Source organism: Durio zibethinus, chromosome 25 (assembly GCF_047325235.1).
Source record: "Durio zibethinus cultivar Kanyao isolate XHJ-2024 chromosome 25, ASM4732523v1, whole genome shotgun sequence".
NCBI lineage: Eukaryota > Viridiplantae > Streptophyta > Magnoliopsida > Malvales > Malvaceae > Durio > Durio zibethinus.
Genome location: NC_143186.1, coordinates 1,263,502 through 1,286,065, shown reverse-complemented (window position 1 = coordinate 1,286,065; position 22,564 = coordinate 1,263,502). Strand labels below are relative to the sequence as shown.

The window sequence follows — 22,564 nt, the reverse complement described above, 5'->3', positions numbered from 1 at the left end:
GAACTATGACAGTTTTGCGCACTTCTCACTAAAGTGGGTGTTTCTTGGGTTACAAATCTTGAAATTATGATTGGTCTAACGCTTTTCAAACTAGACCTAATAGCATTTCTATCAATGTAAAAAGCCAACCCGTAACTACTCCTAGAAAAGGTGCAGTAATTTTTCTAAGTTAACACTGTGCAACTGTCTGACAGCATGCTCTCCCTTCACTAAAAATGGGTTATCTTCCTCTAGAGAGCTTAGAATCCCATTCCCTTTGATTATTCAAAAACTACACTTGAGAGGCTTTTCAACCATTCATGGCTCAACTCCTATTTTCTTCTACGTTGATTATAGCAATTTTTTCAATACACCATCATTGTAGTTACCAGATAGATTTGATGATTCGTGTATTCATATCGTGTAAAATATTAAAATTTATATATTTATATAATTTTTATATGAAAATTATATGTTACAATTCGTATCAATAAAAAAATAAAAATATATATTTTTTATTTTATTAAATCCATATATAATTATTATTAAAATTTTAAACTGTTTCACATTCGTATTTTTTTTTCGTATCATGTTCGTGCTATTATTTAAATTATCATGTCTACTTCTAAGCTACCAAACTATTTTTACTAAAAATGCATTATCTTCACTTTGAAAACTCAGTTTTTAATTCCAATTAACGTGTAAGAAACTAGACTGCATAATCTTTACAAACATGTATGCATTCAACTTGTTTATTGGCAGCCTTTACATATATACATACATGCATACATAATCTATCTAAATTTTTTATACCAACCTTTATGTTTTCAAATTTGGTAAGTTGATTTCATAATCAATTAATAGAATTCTAAGGCAGTTTTAATGTTTTCCAAGACGATTCTTAAATGTCCATGGTCTACCAAAGACTCGCAAATATACCTCCCACACATTTTCAAGTCAATCATATAATTTTCTAATATTCTAATTTTGTTACCTTGGATATTCAAAGTACCATTAGATTTTAAATATCTAAAACTTATTGGGACTTAGTGAAATTACAGCTCATATACTGTAAATTTTAAAACATTAATCTTTAAAAAAAAATTAATTTCACATACAATAATTGTTGATGATATTTTCTGATGTCTTAGCTAAGAGTAAAGGGATGAAGTTGAAAAGAAAAGATAGTTGTAATTGGTAACCAGAAAGCATAGACAAAGAGCATCGGAGTTATCACTCTGAAGTGCATTTCGATTCTTAAGTCAGTGTGGTGCCTGAGGTAGGTTTAGGGAGTAAGGTTAAGAAGATGAAAAAATGGTGAAGTATGTAGGAGAGGTTATCTTAGAGAGGGAGATATAGGTCCTCCCTTGTTAAGGTCAAAAAGATGGAAAATGGTGAAGTGTTTGGGAGAAGTTATCTTAAAAAGAGAATCTAAAGAGAGAAAGATGTAGGTCATCTCATGTTATGGTGTACGTGATTCTCTTTTACCTTTTTGTGTGGGACAAAAAATGATAATCTGACTAAGATAACTAACAGTTGAGAGGATATTTGTGTGGAGCTCAAGGAGGGTTCACATGAATGGATGAAAATTGAATTCAATGATCCCAGGTAGGCGTGGGCTCCATTTAATGATCTTGAGGTGACATTTAATGATCAAGGGTAAGTTGGTAGCTTATTGGCCAATTTCGAAGTGACTGCCTTGATAAGCCATAGGTGGGACCTTGAGTGAGCCCTTCCTTTGGTGGGTGGCAGGCTATCTCCTTAGAGCAAGTGATGTGATTATTTAGGTGTGCCTTGATTAGGCGATTCAGAGGTCTTGATGCGTTGACCGATTGACTTAGGTATAACAAATGGAAATCTTTAACATTAAAAAATGACTATACCTTCAAGTTTATGAATGCATTTGAGGATTTAGGAGGCACAATTAGGGGTGTAAATGATACATTAGTACTTACAAGTTACTTGGGTTCGATTTAAATAAAACTCAAATTCGATTAGATTATTATCGAGTCGAGCTCAAGCTCAAGTAGCTCGACTCATCGATTGAGCCGAATTTGAGTATTCTTATACCCGGCTCAAGTAGCTAGCGACCCTAATCGAGCTTTTTATATTTAAATATATTTTTATTATTTTAATTTATAAAATATATCGAATTTGAGTTCGAGCTCGAGCATAAATAATCGAACTCTTGTCAAGTATACAAATCGAACTTATTTTTATAAATTAATAGCGCTTAATTGAACGAGCTCAAGTAGCTCGATTTCAATTACGAATCGAGCTCGAACTAGGAAAATGAAATTCGATCGAGTTTGAGCTGCAAGTTAGGAGTCGAGTTCAAGCTCGAGCTCGAGCTGTATCGACTCGACTCGGCTCGATTACACCCCTAGGCACAACCATCACAAAGACAAGCAACTTTCAGAACAATGGTTATTGAACCCTTTTCCTTCTTTTCCCTATCCCTTGCTTACTTGTTTCCATTCTTTTTCTATATTTTTTATGTCTTAGCCAAGAAGAAAGAGATGAGATTGAAGGGAAAGACGACTATAACTTGCAATTAGAAAGTATGATCAAAAGACGCTGGGTTGCTGTTTCGGGGTGCCTTCTAATGCTTAAGTGTGCTGTTTGAGGTAAGTTTAGGAAGTAAGGTCAAGAAAATGAAAAAATGGTGAAGTGTGTAGGAAAAGCTATCTTAAAGAGAGAATTTAGAGAAAGAGGTATAGGTCCTCTTTTGTTATGGTGTACCTGTTCTTCTTGTGTGAAACAAAGGGCAATGATCTAACTAAGACAATTGATAATTAAAAAGATGTCTATGTGGAGCTCAAAGAGAGTCCACATGAATGGATAAAAAAATTGCATTTAATAATTTTAGATATGAACTACATTTAATGATTTCAAATAGGCATGAACTGTATTTAATAATTCAAAGCAAGTTGGTGAATTATTGGTCAATTTTGAAGTGATTGCATTGGTAAGCTATTGGTGGGAGGTCGGACGAACTCTTATTTTAGCAGGTGATAAGCTGTCTCCTTAGATGAGGTGACGTGGCTGTTTGAATGCACCTTGATTAAGTGATCTATGGACCTTGATGCATTGATCAATTGATTTAGATATAACACGGGGTACCAGATCGAATGGACATGCCTAATTTGGATACCCTGATTATGTTTCAACTATTTGATGTTCTCAATGTTTTCATTAAAAATAAAATGAAACAATGATAGCCGTGGACGGTGATTTAGCTGAGGTGGAACCGTGGAAGTCAATCCTATCGATGACCGGCCTTTCAAGTTAAAATACAAAAATGAATGGGAGAGGCTGAATTTTAAGTGGACACGCTGTCGTTTATTTCTTCTCTCCGCTTCTCTGCTGCTGCCCCGTCTCTCCGTGAGCCTCTCTCTTTTTCTTTTTCGTTTCTCCCTTCTGTCTCGTACTTTACTTTGTTTTGCAAACTGCAAATCAGATCTACTCTACACCCATCAAATCAATTTCATTAATCATTGAAAGTTTACACTTGATTTGTTACCTTTCTCTTCTCTAATAAACTATTTATTTGTTCAATTGTTCCATTTTTACAAGGTTGGACAAACAAGGCTAGCAATTGCAGTAAGCATCTTTACCCACTAATGAATGATGCTTTTGTTTGTTATTTGTTGAAATGCCAATTTTTCTCGAACCCAAATGGATTTTCTTTTTCCTTTTGGGGCATTACATTGGTAGAATTAGATTGATGAACTGAGAATAAGGGGGTTTTGAAATAAAAGGGAATTGGATTGATTGATATGAACTAATTTTTGGTTGTTTAAGTAGTTTTATATGTATTCAAGGCAATGGCTTTCAGACCATAGTAATTACTTTGGAAAACTCAGGTCATCGGAAGCTTTTCCCAAACTGGCTTCTCGATTCCCTCATATGTTGCATATGTATGTCAATTTAATTGAAGCTTTAATTCTGTCTTATGGCCATTGCAAAGGAAGAATATAGTGATTTCAAACACCAATTGACTTGGTTCATAGAATGGAATCGAAACACATGGTTCTATTAAAAACTTAATGAATTTGGTATGATGGGTAGTCTTTTTTATTTTCTTCTACAAGAATCAACATATATAGTTATATATATTGGTGTGCTATTTAGTTAAATTTTGTGAAATCAATGTAGTTAATATTAGTTTAGGTCTTTGAATGCAAAATTCAGATGTTCCAACCCAACCCAAGTTATATTTTAGTTAAATTTTGAAAATCCTTTAGTTGCCCCTCAATAAAATTTTAATAACTCAAAAATTTTTAAATTATCTTTTAGTTGAGAACATAAAGATTCTTTTGGTCTTTAGGTTTCTTTCTACAATTTCTTTTACATCATGCCACCGTTAGCAGCACCATGTTCATTTTTTCTCTAACTCCTTCCCAAAAGGTACAACTTCTGGCCTACAAGTTCAAATTTTTAAAAAGAAATGACCTAATAGCTCAAATGACTTATTTCTTAAAAAAGGAGTTGAAGAAACCCACTAAAGTAGCAGAGATGCAGCGGAGAATGTCTACACCAGGAAGGCCTTCCTGTACAGACGGTTCAGATTTCTCGTATTGGATGGTTGTTGATTCTTGTACGCTCCTACCTCGAATTATTCTTTTTTTATACTTTTAGTTTTAATCTTAGTGCATCTGTTATGTTATTAATTAAATTCTTTGTCTTCTTCCTCCTAATTTTGAAACAATATGATTGATGTCTTTATTTGTTGGATTATTTACTTTATTTGATGTTAACCTTTAGGATATAAAAAAGTAGCTCGTACAAAGTCTATTCTGCATTCATTTTTCATAGTTCAGGTATGCTACTCCTTTATTCCCTATAAAATCAACTATCTGCTTTTGTTACCTTGGGTTTGACTCAAGTGTTATGGAAACAATAATTTTCTTATCTTTTAGAAGCATCAACCTGCCTACATTTTTATTTACCTTGATAGCATTCTTTATTATAGGCTATCACACTTTTGGTAGGATTGGGTTTGCTAATATTTCATTCAGTGTTGAAGGATTTGGCTTCCCATGGGCTTGAAATTTCAGTTACTGCTTGTGGTCTCATTTCTTTGATAATAGGAGAATTAGGTTACTTGCTAATTCCCATGTTTCTCTATAATTCTATATGAGGTTGGCATTTGTTTAATTTAATGCTAGATCTTTGTTGTTTGTTTAAGGTCGGAAGTGCAGCCAAGTGAATGTGTTGAGACTTTTTATGGCCAATTCATCTATTGTTGTCTCATTCTTGATATATTGCACCATTCAGAAGTATTCAACATTCAGAGTAAGGAGTTTACTTTCTTTTTGGGTTTAAAAAATATCTTTGTTTTCTTCATATTTTTTAAAAATAAAAAAGTAAATTTTAGAGTACATTTATTTTGTTAGCATTGATTATCACTTTATTCTTTACCTCCAGAAAATTGATTTCACCAAATTAAGAAAAAAAATAGAAAGAAAGAAATGATAATGTGATAGACTATGAAAAATTGCAAAATGAGACAAATCTGTGGTATGGGTAGATAGAAATAACTGAAAGTAAAGAACATGAAGGAAGAAATAAAACAATGGGGTTTTATGAATAAATTAACTTAATGAATGGCATACAAAAGTAGATCTAGTTTTTTTAAATAGCCTTTGGAAGGCACTAAATCCCTCCTCATGCAAGGTCCTAAAATTATCGTGTTGAATTTGTAAAATTATCTCTATAAATATTACTATTAGTAGAAAAAAGAGAAAAAAAGAATCAATTTCAATTCTAATGTGTTTTTTTTTTTTTTTCAATTATTATTCTTTTTATAGGACTAGTATTTCATGTATTTATCATTGGCAACACAATTCATCTCGTTGCAAACATGTCTCCCCTTAAGAGAGCTTCATAGCAGTATGCATATAGTCTGATCATAATATGCATATAGGCCGATCGTAAATTCACAAATCAGGAAAGAAAACTTTGTTGCTTTATTCGTTGCCATAAACTTCATAAATCAGGAAAGATAGCCAATTAACTTTTTTTTTTTTTTTGTAGTTTTTGAATTAGATCTTTGGACCTCTTTCTTTCTTGGGTAAGCATGAGATGGAAAGATCTATCGTTGCATGAGAATGTTAATGTTAACCTTGAGAAGAGTCTTTTCTATCGCTTGATCATGTATTCTGCTTCCAACATCCACAAGTACTATAGTTACATATTTTTAACTTTTTCATAGCACTCATAAATGTTAAATCTTTGCCAGGATGATGTGATTCCATTATGAATTAAATAAAAGGTGCTTAATCTATTGAATTAAGAGATAGGGAGTCCATCTATTGGGAGAAAAAGCATGAGTTTAAGTGTTTTTTTTTTCTTGAAATAGAAGATAATGGAATCACAAGCAATTATGTTCTGATCATGTATCTTTTAGTAAATACATAGCAAAATTTCTAAAAGGACACTTTAAACTTAAAACCTTGTTTTACTAAAAAAAGGCTTCCTTTTTTTTTATTAATAATAATAATAATAATAATAATAATAATATTGTTTTCTAATGAAACCTTGGCATGGGGCAAAGAGATTTCAAATCAAATTTCCTTTTCAAAAATGTATTGAGCCTTGATATGGAGTTAAGGTATTGTTTTAAAAAAATTTGAATTTGTTCTATAAAAGGAGTCGAACATTGGCATGGGGTAAGGAAGTTTTAAATAAAATCGAGCCTTTGTATAAAATTATGGTATTGTTTTCAAAAAATCGAATTTATTTTCTAAATTGAGTCTAACCTTAGCATAAGGGCAAGTAGGTTTCAAATTGAACTCATTTTTTAAGATGGGTCAAGCCTTGGTATACAGTCAAGATATTGTTTTTCAAAAAGTAGAATGTAGTTTTCAAAATGAATTGAGCCTCGATATCATGTTAAGTTGTCATTTTCAAAAAGTCCAATTTGTTTTCTGAAATGAATTGAACCTTAGCAGTTATCATGAGGGCAAGGAGGTTTCAAATGGAATTCATTTTTTAAAATAGATTGAGCCTTTGTATAAAGTCAAGGTATTGTTTTCAAAAAGTCGAGTTTGTTTTTTAAAATGAGTCAAACCTTAGCATGGCTCAAGAGGGTTTTAAATTGAACTCTTTTCTTTTTTTTTTAAATGGATCATGCTTAATGACAAATCACAGGTAATTGCTGCACACTCTAGAGACAACTTGGAATGTGCAAGAATGGTGTAAAGAAATTGAAGTTGAAAAATTCAACTGCTTGCTTGGCAATGAGATGGGAGCCCATTGCGAAACACCTAATTAGTTGCTACATTTGTTGCCAAAAGGAGGAGCTACCAGCTGTGTTGCAAGCTGTCAATGTATGCATCCAATTTGCCTCCACTATATGCAGTGGTGTGCTCTCCAAAATGAGGCACAAAATCAGCTGCTGCCTTGGTAGATAGAACCTGAAAATGACGCACAATGAGTGAAAAATTTTAGGTTGCTTACTCGGCATTTTGGTGAACCTTCATTGGCCATTGGATGATAGTTAGATGAGGAGAAAAATGTCAAATTTTTTGTATTGCATGAAAGGAAGCCAGCTGCCCCAAATTGTGGCTGAGAGTTTTTGAAAGAAGAACCCAACTGGGACGCCGTTGCTTATTGTCAGGAGTTATCATTTTGGTGTACACAATTTGTTTGATTGAGATGCTGACTTGGCCCTTCTTGCCGTGCCATTGGTGCATGAAATGAAGAAAATTCAACTGCAACTAAAAAAGGACAAAGCAAGCTGAAAACGTGACTGGTCCTCTCCAGAAAATAATTTCTGGCTATTGCATGTCATAGTTTTGGGGGGAATTTTAGGGCTAATTTTGCAAAGATGACTTGGAATTTTTCTCTTCCGTTGGATGGCAAGAGTGCACAAAGATCCACACAAAAACTTACAAAAAGGAGCAAACCATGGATTGACAGTTATTACCAATGCTGCCAGATTTCTTCTTTTGTGTTGCTTTTAATTTTTGAGATTTTGGAAAGGTTTTTGTTGCAAAAATTAGAAGGCACATAAGTCTACAACAAATGAGGAATAAGTTTGACTGGCAATGGCGCATGAAAAGGAGGTAGAATGCATGAAAATGGGCACATGAAAATTTAAACTCATTTAAGACCAATTTTTGGAGCTCTTCAACTCCCAAACCGTAACTTCTTGAAAACTAGTAACAACAGGAAATGCTCATGCACCACATTCCTATTTTCATGCATTCTACCTCCTTTTCATGTTTACTGTCATTCAAACTTATTCCTTTATTCCTCATTTATATGCTTATGTGCCTTTTAATTTTTGCAACAAAAGACTTTCCAAAATCCCAAATATTAAAAGCAACACAGAAGAAGAAGTTTGGCAGCATTACGTAATAACTGGCAGTCTATGGTTTGCTCTTCTTTGTAAGTTCTTACGTGGATCCTTGTGCACTCTTGCCATCCAATGGGAGGGGGAAAATTCCAAGTCATCATTGCAGAATTGGCCCCAAAATTTCCCCAAAAATTGTGACATGTAGTAGCAAGATGTCATTTTCTGGAGAGGACCAGTCACGTTTTCAGCTTACTTTGTCCTTTTCTAGTTGTAGTTGAATTTTCTTCATTTCATGCACCAATGGGATGGCAAGAAACGGCCAAGTCAGCACCTCAATCAAGCAAATTGTGTATGCCAAAATGAAAAATCTTGGAGTTCAACTCGTGATAGCAAGCAGCGGTGTCCCAGTTGGGTTTTTCTTTTAAAAACTCTAAGCCACAATTTGGGGTAGTTGGCTTCTTTTCATGCAATGCAAAAAATTTGACATTTTTCTCCTCATCTAACTGTCATCCAATGGAAAATAAAAGTGCACCAAAATGCCAAGTAAGTAGCCTGAAATTTTTCACTCATTGTGCGTCATTTTCAGGTTCTATCTACCAAGGTAGCAGCTAATTTTGTGCCCCATTTTGAAGGGTATTTGATTGCATATAGTGGAGTCATATTGGATGCAGACATTGATAGCTTGCAACACAGCTGGTAGTTTCTCCTTTTGGCAGCAAATGTAGCAGTTGATTAGGTGTTTCATATGCACCAATGGGCTCTCATCTCATTGCCAAGCAAGCAGCTGAATTTTTCAACTCCTTTTTCAATGATACACGGTGAGATTTGGAGTCCCTCTAGAGTAAATAACATTGCTGGTTCTAGATGGTTTGTGACATTTATTGATAATCACACTAGGTTACTTGGGTATTCCTTATGAAGGAAAAATCTAAAGTAGGTCAGCTATTCCAAAACTTCAACAATATGATTCAAACTCAAATCAAAACCAAAATCTAAGTTTTGAGAACCAATAATGGGAGAGAATACTACAATTCAATCCTTAGATCATATCTAATGAAGCATGGTGTAATTCATCAAATCTCATGTGTTGATACTCTGCAGTAGAATGGTGTTGCTGAAAGAAAGAATCGACATTTGTTGGAAGTTGCAAGAGTACCTTAGTATTTTTGGGGTGAGGCTATTTTTACCGCTACATATCTTATAAATAGAATGCCATTTTTAGTCTTGAAATTTCAAACTCTTTGCCAATCTCTTCTCAGTTCCTATCCTGACCTTCGAATCATCTTGTCTATTCCCACTAAAGTGTTTGGATGCCCTACATTTGTTCTTACAGCCAACAAAACTAAAGAAAATTAGATTCCAAATCCATCAAATGAATATTTCTCGAATGCTCCCCGAATAAAAAAGGATACATGTGTTACTCGCCAGTATCAAAGAAATTTTACGATTCCATGGATGTTATCTTTTTTGAAAATCAACCTTACTTTCCCAAAATTGCCATTTAGGGGGAGAATCCAATCACATGGGAATATCAGCTTTGGGAAGATCTTATTACCGAAGCACCAAACACTTTTCCAACTCCCTTTCAAGTCCAAAACATCCAATTAGATCCTCAAAGCTTGAAGTCCACACAAGGAAAAACAAACAAAGAATTGATTGTTTATTCAAAAAGACATAAAACTCAGAAGGATCTAGGAGAATGTACACCTTCAAAGCAAAACCAAGAATCTGAATCGATTCTAAAGATACTTGAAACCAATACAGGTAAAACTCTTACTGAATCTGATTCAATTGAATCTTTTGATGATCTTGATCAACCGATTGCTCTAAGGAAATGTGTGAGATCATGTACTCAACATCTAATCTGTAATGTGGTTTCTTATGAAGGTTTATCACCCAGTTATCAGGCTTTTGTTGCCGCACTAAACAATATGCAAATTCCTAATAATATTCATGAAGCACTCATACAACCAAAATGGAAGATGGCTGTTTTGGAAGAAATCAAGACCCTAGAAAAGAACAAAACATGGGAGATTTCAGAATTACCTAAAGGGAAAAATCCAGTTGAGTTCAAATGGATTTTTATTGTCAAGCACAATGCAGATGGAAGTATTAACAGATTCAAAGTTTGCCTTGTTGCAAAAGGATTTACTCAATCTTATGGAGTTGACTATGAGGAGACATTTGCTCCGATTGCTAAACTTAATTGAATTCGAATGTTATTATCATTAGCAACAAATCTAGATTGGCCATTCCACCAATTATATGTCAAAAATGCATTTCTTAATAGAGACTTAGAAGAAGTTTACATGAAAATCCTTCCAAGTTTCAAAAACTAGGACAATTCTGGCAAGGTATGTAAACTTCAAAAGTCTTTATATGGTCTCAAACAATCCTCATGTGCATGGTTTGATAGACTAACAAAAGTGGTAAAGAAGTATGGTTTTTCACAATGCTAGACTGATCACACCATGTTTGTCAAACATTCACTTAAAGGAAAAATAGCCATTCTTATTGTCTATATGGATGACATTATTCTTACTAGAGACTATGTGGAATAAATTAGCAACCTAAAGAACCTCCTAGCCAAAGAATTTGAAATCAAAAAGTTGAGACACCTCAAATATTTTCTTGGCATGGAGGTAGCTTACTAAAGGAATGGCATCTTTATTTCACAGCGTAAGTATGTCCTAGACTTACTAAAAAAAAACTGGAATGCTTGGATGCAAACCTGCTGAGACCCTTATGGACATAATGAATATGGCAGGAATGGAAGAAGGAAGTCTACTAACAGATAAGGGTAGATGTCAAAGACTTGTTGGGAAACTCATCTACCTCTCTCATACAAGACCAGATATCAGTTTTTCGATTAACATAGTAATTAGATTCATGAACAATCCAACCGAGGAACACTTGAGGGCTATGTATCGAATATACAGTACCTAAAGAAGAGTCCTGGCAAAGGATTATTTTTTAAGAAGACATCACGCCGAAATGTTGAAATTTACACTGATGTTGATTGGGCTGGATCTATTACTGACCAAAAATCAACTACTGGTTATTGTACCTAATATGGAGAAATTTGGTTACTTGACGAAGTAAGAAGCAATCTGTAGTGGCTAGAAGTGGTGCGGAAGTTGAGTTTAAAGCTATGTCTCATGGTATATGTGGGGGAATTTTGCTGAAAAGGTTGCTAGGGGAGTTAAAGGTTTCTATAGAAGAATCCATAAAGATATTCTATGACAACAAAGCCGCCATAAGTATAGCAGAGAATCTTGTCCATCATGATAGGACTAAACATATGGAGATTGATTGTCACTTCATCAAAGAAAAGATAGAGGAAGGAATTGTTAGATTAGTTTATACTCCCATATGCCTCCAAACTACAGACATACTAAAGCTCCCTCTCGAAACAACTTCGAGAATCTAAAGTCAAGCTGGGCATGATGCACATCTGTCACCTAGCTTGAAGAGGAGTGTGAAAATCTAATCTTCATTATTACTTGATTGATTGACTATCTATTTTAGTTAAATCTCTTATTTTTAGAATGATGAGTGATTTGGGTAATTATACCAAATCCATTAGATATTTTGTTGTTATGTGTAGAGAGTAAATTACTCATTTGATTAATTGTTTTAATGCATGAAAATCTTGGGTTTTAAGGCTGAGAATATTCAATCTTTAGCTTATATATTTTCACGCAATTCTAGTATTGTAATAAGAAAAAATATAAAAGAATAAAATAGTTTTATTCTAGAGATTCCTTTAACTTTTAATCGTGACACTTCCTTTTCCCACGACTCTGATAATTCCTCTACCTATGACAAGATTAATGCCTTAACCACTAGGATAAACTATTTTCAAAATAGCATAGCTACTGAAATATCTAAGTTGCATTCCAAAATTGACTAAATGCCAAAGCTGAAGCTAAATTTGACCAAATTCTTAAAGATCGGGGCATACATAAGAAAGGTGATGTGGTGGAACCTATACAATTGTCTGAGAATGTGTTTGCTTCTAACAATTTTATAGTCAATATTGACAATTTTAATACCCTTGGTACTTTTAAGCCACTTGTCCAATGTACCCAACCCAGGGAACATGAGGAACATTTAAAATTGCGAGCCGATGAAGCCAAATATGAGGTAGAATATTTTAGGGATGGTGGTTCTTATGAGCAAGTTGAGGACATTAGGCATAACTTTGAACAAACTAGACATCAAGATAAAGGTAATAGGATTTTTCCTCGACGCTAAGATTCTTATTAAAGCCAAGGTAGGCATTATGATAGACCTAATAGGAATTTCCTCAAAATCAAGAAGGTTATAAACTTAGACAGCAAGAGGACTACCTTGAGAAGGTAGGAAATTAGGTAGAAATAATAGGCAAAACAATGATTACGTTGATAATGAAAAGTTACTTAAGGTTGACCCAAAACGTTTTGATAGCAAATTGGACCCTAATGAATTTTTAAATTGGGTAGAGGCCACATCGACGCATTGAGAATAGACGAATAGAATACATGAGAAAAGGCAAGGCCAAGGAGAGCATCGAATCCGAAAGTGATTGTTCAAGAATAACCTGTTTTTAGTAAAAATATGTAAGGAATTTGAGAAGTAAAGGCAACTAGTGAAGATGCCGAGAAGGAGTTCTTTGACACATGAATCCATAATAAAGAATCGGAGAAGGAATGTGCTCTTACTGCTGCCATTAAGGCAAGGAAAGCCTAAACCGCGTGCAATCAAGGTAATGACATCCCTTTTCCAAGCATTGGAGTAAGATAGTCTCTTTTGTCTATCTACGCAATTAAGTGCCATCTTGCTTTTGCCAAAATCAAAGCCAATACAGGGACACTTAAATGATTTGGATCACGTGATACACTCAGATACTTGCCAATCTGCAAGCACCCTCGCCTTCTCTTTTTCCTAAACAACTTTAGAACTACAGCTTCATTTAATATATCCCAATAGTAAATTATACCGGGTGCTAGTAAGACTAAAGAAGAGTTTTCTCGTCTTTCTCCCAATTCACATTGAACCACCTATTCACCAAAAGGTTGTGATGAGAAAGAAGCTGAAAGAGAAATACTTGCCTCCCCATTATAGGGATCAATTGTATGATCGACTCTTGGACCTTAAACAAACCACACTATGTCTAACTATATGGAAATGTTTGATGAACTTATGCTTAGAGTACACTTGAATTAAGAAACTTTTCGTACCATTAGGAGGTTTGTTTGTGAACTTAAGGATGAAGTTTAGATGGAAGTAGAGTTTTCAAGGCCTAGCTCTTTTGTTAAGGCATTTCAAGTGCTTTGGTAATGGAATGATGCGACAAGGCTCCATTCCAACGAAAACCATCTTTCCAATTTACCAGTGCTAACCCATTGAAGGTTACTTTTACTTTAAAATCTACTTCCCAAGCTATTTCAAGTAAGGGCACTATTGGGGATGGTCAGTCACAAGTTACTAATGGTTCTAGTGCTTCTAATATAACTAGTAGTGCCAGTGGAACTAGTGAATCCTCTTTTAGGTGTAATCGCTATAATGATTAGGGTCACGTCACTTCTAGATGTTTGCAAAGAACATTAGCATTGGATTTTAAGTTTGAATGCACTCCAAAGCTGATTGTTCAATTGGTATATCCTTTGAAGTACCTTTAGGGGGATGAGGATGACCGAGATGAGGGTTGCGATAATCCTCACATGACCATGATGATGGGAAATAGTGCGGTCAATGATGACCCAAAAGTTGACTCCCACCATTTTAGTGTTGTGAAGTGTACTTTGTATACAACTAGAGATGATAATGAGTGGAAGAAGACTGGTATCTTCCAAACAAACATTAAGTGCAATTATAAAATTTGTAGGATGCTGATTGATGGGTCTAGTACCATGAATGCGGTGTCCAAGGGTGCTTTAGGTAAATTCAACTTTAAGGTGGAACCACATCTATCTCCTTTTAGGGTAGCTTGGGTTAACGAGATGACTTTACTTGTTAATAAAAGATGTGTAGTGCCACTTTGAGATTACATGGATGAAATCTATTTTGATGTACTACATGGATGTTGCTCACATTTTATTTAGTCCTTGGTAGTTTGATCTTGATATTGTTAGTCATGATTGAGATAACACCCATAGATTTAAGCATAATGATCATTGGATCCTTTTTAATCCTACCAAATCATCTCCTGGTAAGTCTTGTCCTAAGATCCAGTTGACTTCCAACGCCATGAGTGACAAAACACTCCATATTAAGATGTAGAGATTTTTAGGAAACCTTGGAAATTAAGTGTTTGTTTGCCCTTTTCGCCAAAGATTAAGTCTATTACTGCTCAGAATACTTAGTCTCCTTAAGTAAGTAGATTGTTGGGTGAATCCGTAAATGTTATACCCGAGGAGCTTCCTAGTTAGTGGACTCTTATGAGATATATCCAACATGCCATGGACTTAGTTATAAGGTCCTAATTACCCAACTTGACCAGTTATAGGTTGAACCCTAAGGAAAAAGGAGTTTAATAGGCAATTAGGTGAACTTTTGACTAAGTGGTTTGTTATGCATAGCTTTAGTCCCTATGTTGTTCCTTCATGTTAGACACCTAAAAGGATTGTTCCTAAAGGAGGTGCATAGATACCAAAGCCATCAACAAGATCACCATCAAGTATAGCTTCCCATACTTGAGCTTGAGGACATGCTAGATTTGCTTAGTAGGTATCATCAAAATCGTATTAGGCTAAGCGATGAGTAAAAAATAACCTTTAAGACACATGATGGTTTATATTAGTGGTTAGTAATGCCTTTTGGTATTTCTAATGCTCCGAGCACTTTTATAAGGGTAATAACTCATGTTTTATAGCCATTTATAGGTAATTTCTTGATGGTTTAGTTAGATTATATCTTCGCTAGTTTTTTTCCATTCTTAGGGATGCTAAGCTATATGCTAAACTTAGAAATTTAGTTTTTGCATACTAGTGTGCTATTCTTAGGTTTGTAGTTTTTGCACAACATATAGCAGTTGATCCTAACAAAGTTAAAATCGAAGGAAGTAGCCTAACCTACTTTTGTTTTTTAGGCTAGTAGTTTTCGCAGTCTAGCTACTTTCTATAGGCGGTTGATGAGGAATTTTAGCAGCACAATGGCTCCCATTACATAGTGTCGTAAGAAAAGGTGAGTGTCGATGAACTCTTGAGCTTTCTGAGATATTAAGAAGAAACTGACTAAATTTCCCATATTATCACATCCAAACTGTGGAAATACTAAAAAATAAAATTGTATGGAATACTAAGAGTAAAACTGAATGTATATTGAAAAATTGCTTATAAAGAATTATACAAGCACTTTAGATTTATATACAACTAACTAGGGGGTAAATTAAAAAACTAAATCTTCTTAAAACTGATCGTATAATTGAGGGATTGTCTATCCTAATTTTTTGTCCTTAATTTTAGGGATACAAATACTTAATTCTAGAGATACAAATATAAATATATAGATTACAAGATTATAACCAGTTGTAAATAAGTGTTACTTAATTCTAGAAATACAAATATAAATATACAGATTACAAGATTGCAACCAGCTGTAAGTAAGTGTTTTCCCACACCTCTTTCAAGCTGGTGAATAGGTGTTCTCCATTCCTAGTTTGGAAATAATTTCTTGAAATGGTGCACTGCTGAGACCTTTAGATAACATTTTTGCAAGTTGACCTTTGGTTGATACATATGGTATACAGATCAACCCATTATCTAGTTTTTCCTTTATGAAATGTCAGTCTACTTCAATGTGTTTTGCTCTATCATGTTGCACAGGATTGTGTGCAATGCTTATTGCAGACTTGTTATCACAATAAAGTCTCATTGGTCCATCTCACTTGATCTTCAAGTCTTTTAAGATAATCTTTAACCATAGTAGTTCACAAATTCCTTGAGCCATTGCTATGAACTCAGCTTCAACACTTGATATTACCACTACATTCTGTTTTTTACTTGTCCAAGTCACAAGATTACCACCTAGGAAAGTGCTGTAGCATGAGGTGAATGTTCTATCAGTTACTTAACCTACATAATCCGCATCTATATTTGCCTCTAAAATCGGTCCCGAATTTCTTTTCAATAAGATACCTCTCCTAGGATTGACCTTCAAATAGTGCAATACACAGTAGACAGGCTGTAAGTGAACTTCTTTAGGACCATGCATAAATTGACTTATCACACTTACAGCATATGTTATATCAGGTCTAGTATGTGGGAGATAAATGAGTCTTCCAATTAATCTTTGGTGCATCTCTCTATCTACGGTAGCATCTTCATTAGCTTTTCCAAATTTATGATTAGGATCTATAGGGGTATTTGCAGGTTTATATGCGAGCGTTCCAGTTTCTTCAAAAGATCCATCACATATTTCTGTTGTGAGATGAAAATATCTCGCCATGAGTAAGCTACTTCAGTTCCTAGGAAGTATTTTAATCTCCCTAGCTCTTTTATCTCAAATTCTCTAGCCAAACACTGTGTTAGAGATTCTTTTTCTTTTTCATCATCTCCGGTTACAATTATATCATCAACATACATTAATAGAACTGTGACTCTCCTTGAATCAAAGTGCTTGATAAATAATGTGTCATTTTCTTGACTCTGCTTATATTCCATTACTAGCATCACTTTGGGAAATCTCCCAACCAAGCCTTAGGAGACTGTTTAAGGCCATATAAAGCACTTTTTAGCTTGCATACTTTGTTTGCTTCTAGATGACCTCCAAATCCCGATAGAATCTTCATATATATTTCCTTTTCCAAATCACCATATGGAAAAGCATTTTTTACATCAAATTATTGAAGCTGCCAATTGTAATTTGCAGCCAATGATAACAAAATCGTAATTGTATTCTTGGCAATTGGAGTAAAAGTTTTCTGATAATCCACTCCATAAGTTTGAGTGTAGCCTTAGCCACCAACCTAGCTTTGTACCTTTAAACAGTACCATCCACCTTGTTTTTTACAGTGAAAACCCATTGACACCAAACTAGATTTTTTTCTTTAAGCAACTTTACCAGTTCCCATGTTTTATTTTTCTCTAAAGCCTCAATTTCTATTTTCATGGCTTGCCTCCATTTCTCACTGGATAATGCCTCGGATAATGTAGTTAGAGTGGAAATAGTAATTAGGCTCACAAGAAAATTTTTGTGGGATGGTGAGAATTTTTCAAATGACAATTAGAAATTGGTTATAGTGGATGCGTAGTACATTCTTTGGGTCCTTTTCTAATGGCAATAGGCAGATCATAATCACTATTTATAGTTTTAGGAGATTCATGCTCATTTTGAGAAACAAAGTCAAACGACTGAAATTACTTCATTTTCAGAGTTAGATCAGGTTCTTGGACTTAATCTGGTTCAAGATTTGGAACTTTTCTTCTTAAGTACACCTATAATTCCTTTATAGAATCAAGAATAATATTATCCTTTGTCACACCTTCTGCGTTTGGAATGGGTTTAGACTCAAATTCAGTGTTTGACTTGGACTCAAGAGAAACTAGTTTAGACTAAAAAAATTAATGAGTGAAAATGTTGAAGAAGAGGACAAGTCAAAGCAAAAGAAGTCTTTATCCTTATCTTCCATGAATGAAATCTCCCTTGAAGATAAGGTTGAGCAAAAAATGGTTTACTTTCTTCAAAAGTAACATCTATAGATACATAGGATTTTTTGGTTGGAGGATGATAGCATTTATACCCTTTTTGAATTGATGAATACCCCACAAAAATGCACTTAATTGCTCTAGGATCTAACTCTCCCTTATTATGACTATAAACATGAACAAATGATGTACAACCAAATATCCTAGGTGTGAGGTTGTTTGTGGCGTTAAAGTTTGCATAGAATTGTGAGAGTAGTTCCATAGGAGTTTTAAATCCCAAAACCTTTGAAGGTAACCTATTTATAATGTGTGTGGCAGTGAAAATAGTTTCACCCAATAAGATTTGGGTACATTTGCTTGAAAAAATAAAGCTCAGGTTGTGGCTAGTAAATAGTTGTTTTTCTTCTCTGCTACTCCATTCTACTATTGAGTATTAACACAAGATGACCCATGAATAATCCTTTCATTTTGGAAATAGGTAGATAAACTCTAGTTGAACTAGTCTCTTGCATTATCAGACCTAAATCTCTTTATTTTCTCTTCAAATTGATTTTAGATCATGTTTTGGAAGCTTAAAAACACACTATTCCCCTTTGATTTGGATTTAAGTAAAAATATCAAAGAGACCCTAGTACAATCATCTATGAAAATTACAAATCACTTTGCACCAGAAATATTAGAAATTGTAAAGGGACCTCATATGTCACTATGAATCAAGTAGAACTTCTTTTATTGCTAACTGGAAAAGACACACATCTATGCTTTGCAAGTTCACTAACATTACAATGAAAATTTTTGACATTTAATCCTTTGAACAAAGAAGGAAACATGTATTTCAAAGTTTCAAAAAAAGGATGTCCAAGACAAAAATGATAAAGCCAGATTTTGTCTTTATTGGGAGATTTTTCATTAAGAAATGACAAAGGTAAACTATTCTTGATATTACTTGTGTTGTTTGATGTCTTAAGATAGTATAATTCATCATTATCCTTAGCAATTCCAATTATCTTCTCCTAACTCTAGTCCTGAAATTCACAATAGAAGGGATAAAAAGTCATTTTGCAGTTCATGTCTCTGGTAAGTTTTTATATAGATATCAAATTAGTAAACAATCCAGGCACATGAAAAACATTTTTAAGAATAAATAATGGATTAATTTGAGCATCTCCTAATGCTACCACTATAGTAAGTGAACCATTAGCAACAACAAATTTGTTATTATTGGGACACAGGGTATATGTACTAAACTTCTGTGAAGAATGTGTCATATGATCTGTGACTCCTGAGTCAATGATCCAAGAACTCGTAATACTCTTAACTGAGACATTTAATCCATGGGAACCAAAAGCTTTACCTAAACTAGAGACCTTACCCAAAGAACATACCCTAGTAGGCTTTTCAAGAGTTTTCAATAGGCTTCTTAGTTACTCAGTCTCTTTTCTGTTCAACTTTCTTTGTTCCCGAGACTTTTGTAATACTCCGGTGGTTTTACCAGTTGTCACTTCCTCAAATCAGGTAGTAGTGGCAGATTTTGCTATCTCTGGCATAGTTATCTTTCGCAAGATTGAAACGAGTCTTGATAGTAACGGTTTAACCAGAGATGATTCTAGGTAATGAAGGCCAAAGAAGAAAAAAATAAGACTGAAAGATTTAACAAGATTTGGCTATGAAGGCCTGAAATAGAATTTAGCAATAAAAGCTGAAAAATTTTTCTTTCCAAAAAGATGCTAAAGTTCTAATACCATCTGGAAAAACTAAGAAATAAAACTAGTAAAACTAAGAGTAAAACTGAATGTATATTGAAAAACTGCTCATAAAGAATTATATAAGCACCTTAGGCTTATCTACAACTAACTAGTGGATAAAATAGGAAACTAAATTTTCTTAAAACTGGTCTGATAATTGAGGAATTGTTTATCCTAATTTTCTGTACTTACTTTTAGGGATACAAATACTTAATTCTAGAGATACAAATATAAATATATAGATTACAAGATTATAACCAGCTGTAAATAAGTGTTTTCTCACACAAACTTTTCTAGATAGTCTTTAAAGTAGCATGTGATGCTTCTGGGATAAGCATCGCGGTGAATTAAGTCAAGAAGGTCATCTTATCACATTCTTTAGTGAGAAATTGACAGAACTTAGGCAAAAATACTCAACGTATTGAAAGGAACTTTATGCTATTGTTCAATCTCTTCATTATTGAAGATTATAATTTTTACCTTCTGAATTTATGTTATATTTGGAGCATTTAGTTGAGGTTTCTCTAATCGAAAGAGCAACCAAGTCCAAAATATGCTAGATGGCTAGAGTTTGTAAATTAATACACTTTTGTTCTTAAGCATCAATCTGGTGTGGAGAATAAAGTTGATGATGGACTTAGTGGGATTGTGGGAGTGCTCCAATCATTGAGTATTGGAGTTGTGGGTTTTGCATGGGTAAAAGATTATTATGCTACTTGTCTGGATTTTGGGACTATTTATATGGAGGTTAGTGGCGGTAATCATTAGGATTATGAAGATTTTGTTATCCAAGATGGTTATCATTTTTGAGCTTCTAGATCATGTATCCCATATTTTTCGTTTAAAGAGATTTTAATTTGGGAGATGCATGCTGGTGGGTTGGCTGGTCATTTGGGTAGAGACAAGAATGATGCTTTAGTGGTTGATTGATTTATTGGCCTTCTTTGAAAAAGGATGTGGGTAAGATTCTGTCTGGCTGTCATACTTTACAGCTTTGTAAAGCTAAGAGACAACACTGGTTTATATTTCCCTCTTCCTTTACCTCATGAACCTTTGAAAGATTTAAGCATGGATTTTGTTCTAGGACTGCCTAAAACTGCTAGAGGTCATAATTTCATATTTGTTGTGGTTGATAAATTTCTAAGATGCCTCATTTTGTTCCATGTAGTAAAACTAGTGATACATCTCATGTACCCAAACTAATTTTTAAAGTAGCAAAATTACATGGTTTACCTAACTGCATATTATCTGATAAAGATGTGAAATTTGTCAGTTATTACCTAACTCCATATTATTTGATAAAGATGTGAAATTTGTCAATTATTTTTGGAAGATTCTTTGGAAGTTATGTAGGACTAACTTCTTGTTTTTCTTTTGGCTTTTATCCCCAAACTAATGGTTAGACTGAGGTGGTTAATCAATGTTTGGAAAATTTGCTGAGATGTACTATGGGAAAAAAGCAAGATAATTGGGATTTGGTTTTACCTACTGTTGAGTTTGCCTATAATAATTTTGTTCATAGGTCCACTGGAAAGAGTCCATTTGAATGTGTTTATGGTATCAAACTTGCACCTATTGATCTTGGTCCCCTAACCCTGCTTTTCGTACATCTGACTCTGCTAAAACTTTTGCTGAACAAGCTATTGATGATGTAAATGCTGAAGTCAGATGAAAAATTGCAATGAGCAATATGGATTATAAATTAGCTGCTCATGTGCATTGTAAAGCTAAGGATTTCAATGTTGGTGATTATGTAATGGTTCGTCTTGGTGCTAAACATTTACCCAAAAATGCTTTTAAGAAATTAATGCTCGTGCTATGGGCCCTTTTGCTCTTCTTCGAAAACTTGGATCTAATGCTTATTTACTTGATTTACCTACTCATTTAAACATTAGTCCTGTTTTCAATGTGGAAGATTCATTACCTTATAAAAAGTACTTTTGATCCTCATATTTTGCCTTCTAGTAATATTGCAGGACCTTCTATATTCCAAAGGCACCAATGTTTCCACCTCACGAGGAGGAGATTGAGGCTATTTTAGATGAGGAGACTGTATTTTCTACCATTAAGGGAATACAACGATATTTGGTTCAGTGGAAAGAGTATCAATTATCTGACACTTCTTGGATTACTACTGATGAGCTCTGGAGATTAGATCCTAGCTTTTTGAGTGGTCTTTGCACACTAACTCTCCAGAGTTGAGTTCTTTTCAACCGGTGGAGAATGATGGAGAACAATCTCCCAAGCTTTGGAAGAACATTCATTCTAGAAGTAAATCTAAGAAGTAGGATTTAATTTGTTAGTGGACTGGTTTGTTTGGTTTATTTTTTTGGTAGGTGGGCTTCATTTTCCCATGGGCTTAAACCCAGGCTATGAAGCTCATGTTTAGGTTTTATTATGTTTGGAGCTAAACTTTGATTATTGATTTGTTTAGAATTTTCTGAATTTTGACTATTTGAGTTATTTGTCCTACATCACAATAAGTATCTATAATTGAAGGATTCCTAGAACACATAAACTAGCTTTGTTGTGTATCTTGGAGAACAGGAATGGAAACTTTTCGATATCAGAAGAACCAACAGACTCCTTAAAATTTCAATCATTATGCAAGGCTTCAGAATGTGCACAGAACAAGCTATTGATACATGATGAACCACATCAATGGTCAAGCTATCAATTAAATTTAAAATATATTGCTCAGAAAAACCGAACAGTTTCAAAAAAAAAAAAAAAAAATCTAAGAATATAGATAGCCTTGTTGCTAAATGTAAATCAAGTTTATATTAAGCTTAATTTAAAATTCATGACAATTTTACTTTTATTGATTATATTCTGACCTAACGATTTCAGTAAAAATAACAAAATAGAAACTAGCCTTTAATGAAAGGGGTAAAATAGAATATCAC

At 34.0% G+C, this 22,564-nt stretch overlaps 1 pseudogene across 1 annotated transcript; it reads left to right on the top strand.

Moving 5' to 3' along the window:
• Positions 1-3,369: 3,369 nt before the first annotated feature.
• On the top strand, positions 3,370-22,103 carry LOC111276091 (uncharacterized; annotated as a pseudogene). The gene is made up of 7 exons (XR_016333492.1): positions 3,370-3,582; positions 4,310-4,389; positions 4,468-4,579; positions 4,747-4,802; positions 4,955-5,081; positions 5,171-5,277; positions 21,635-22,103. The product of XR_016333492.1 is annotated as an uncharacterized LOC111276091 (transcript).
• The last annotated feature ends 461 nt before the right edge of the window (positions 22,104-22,564 follow it).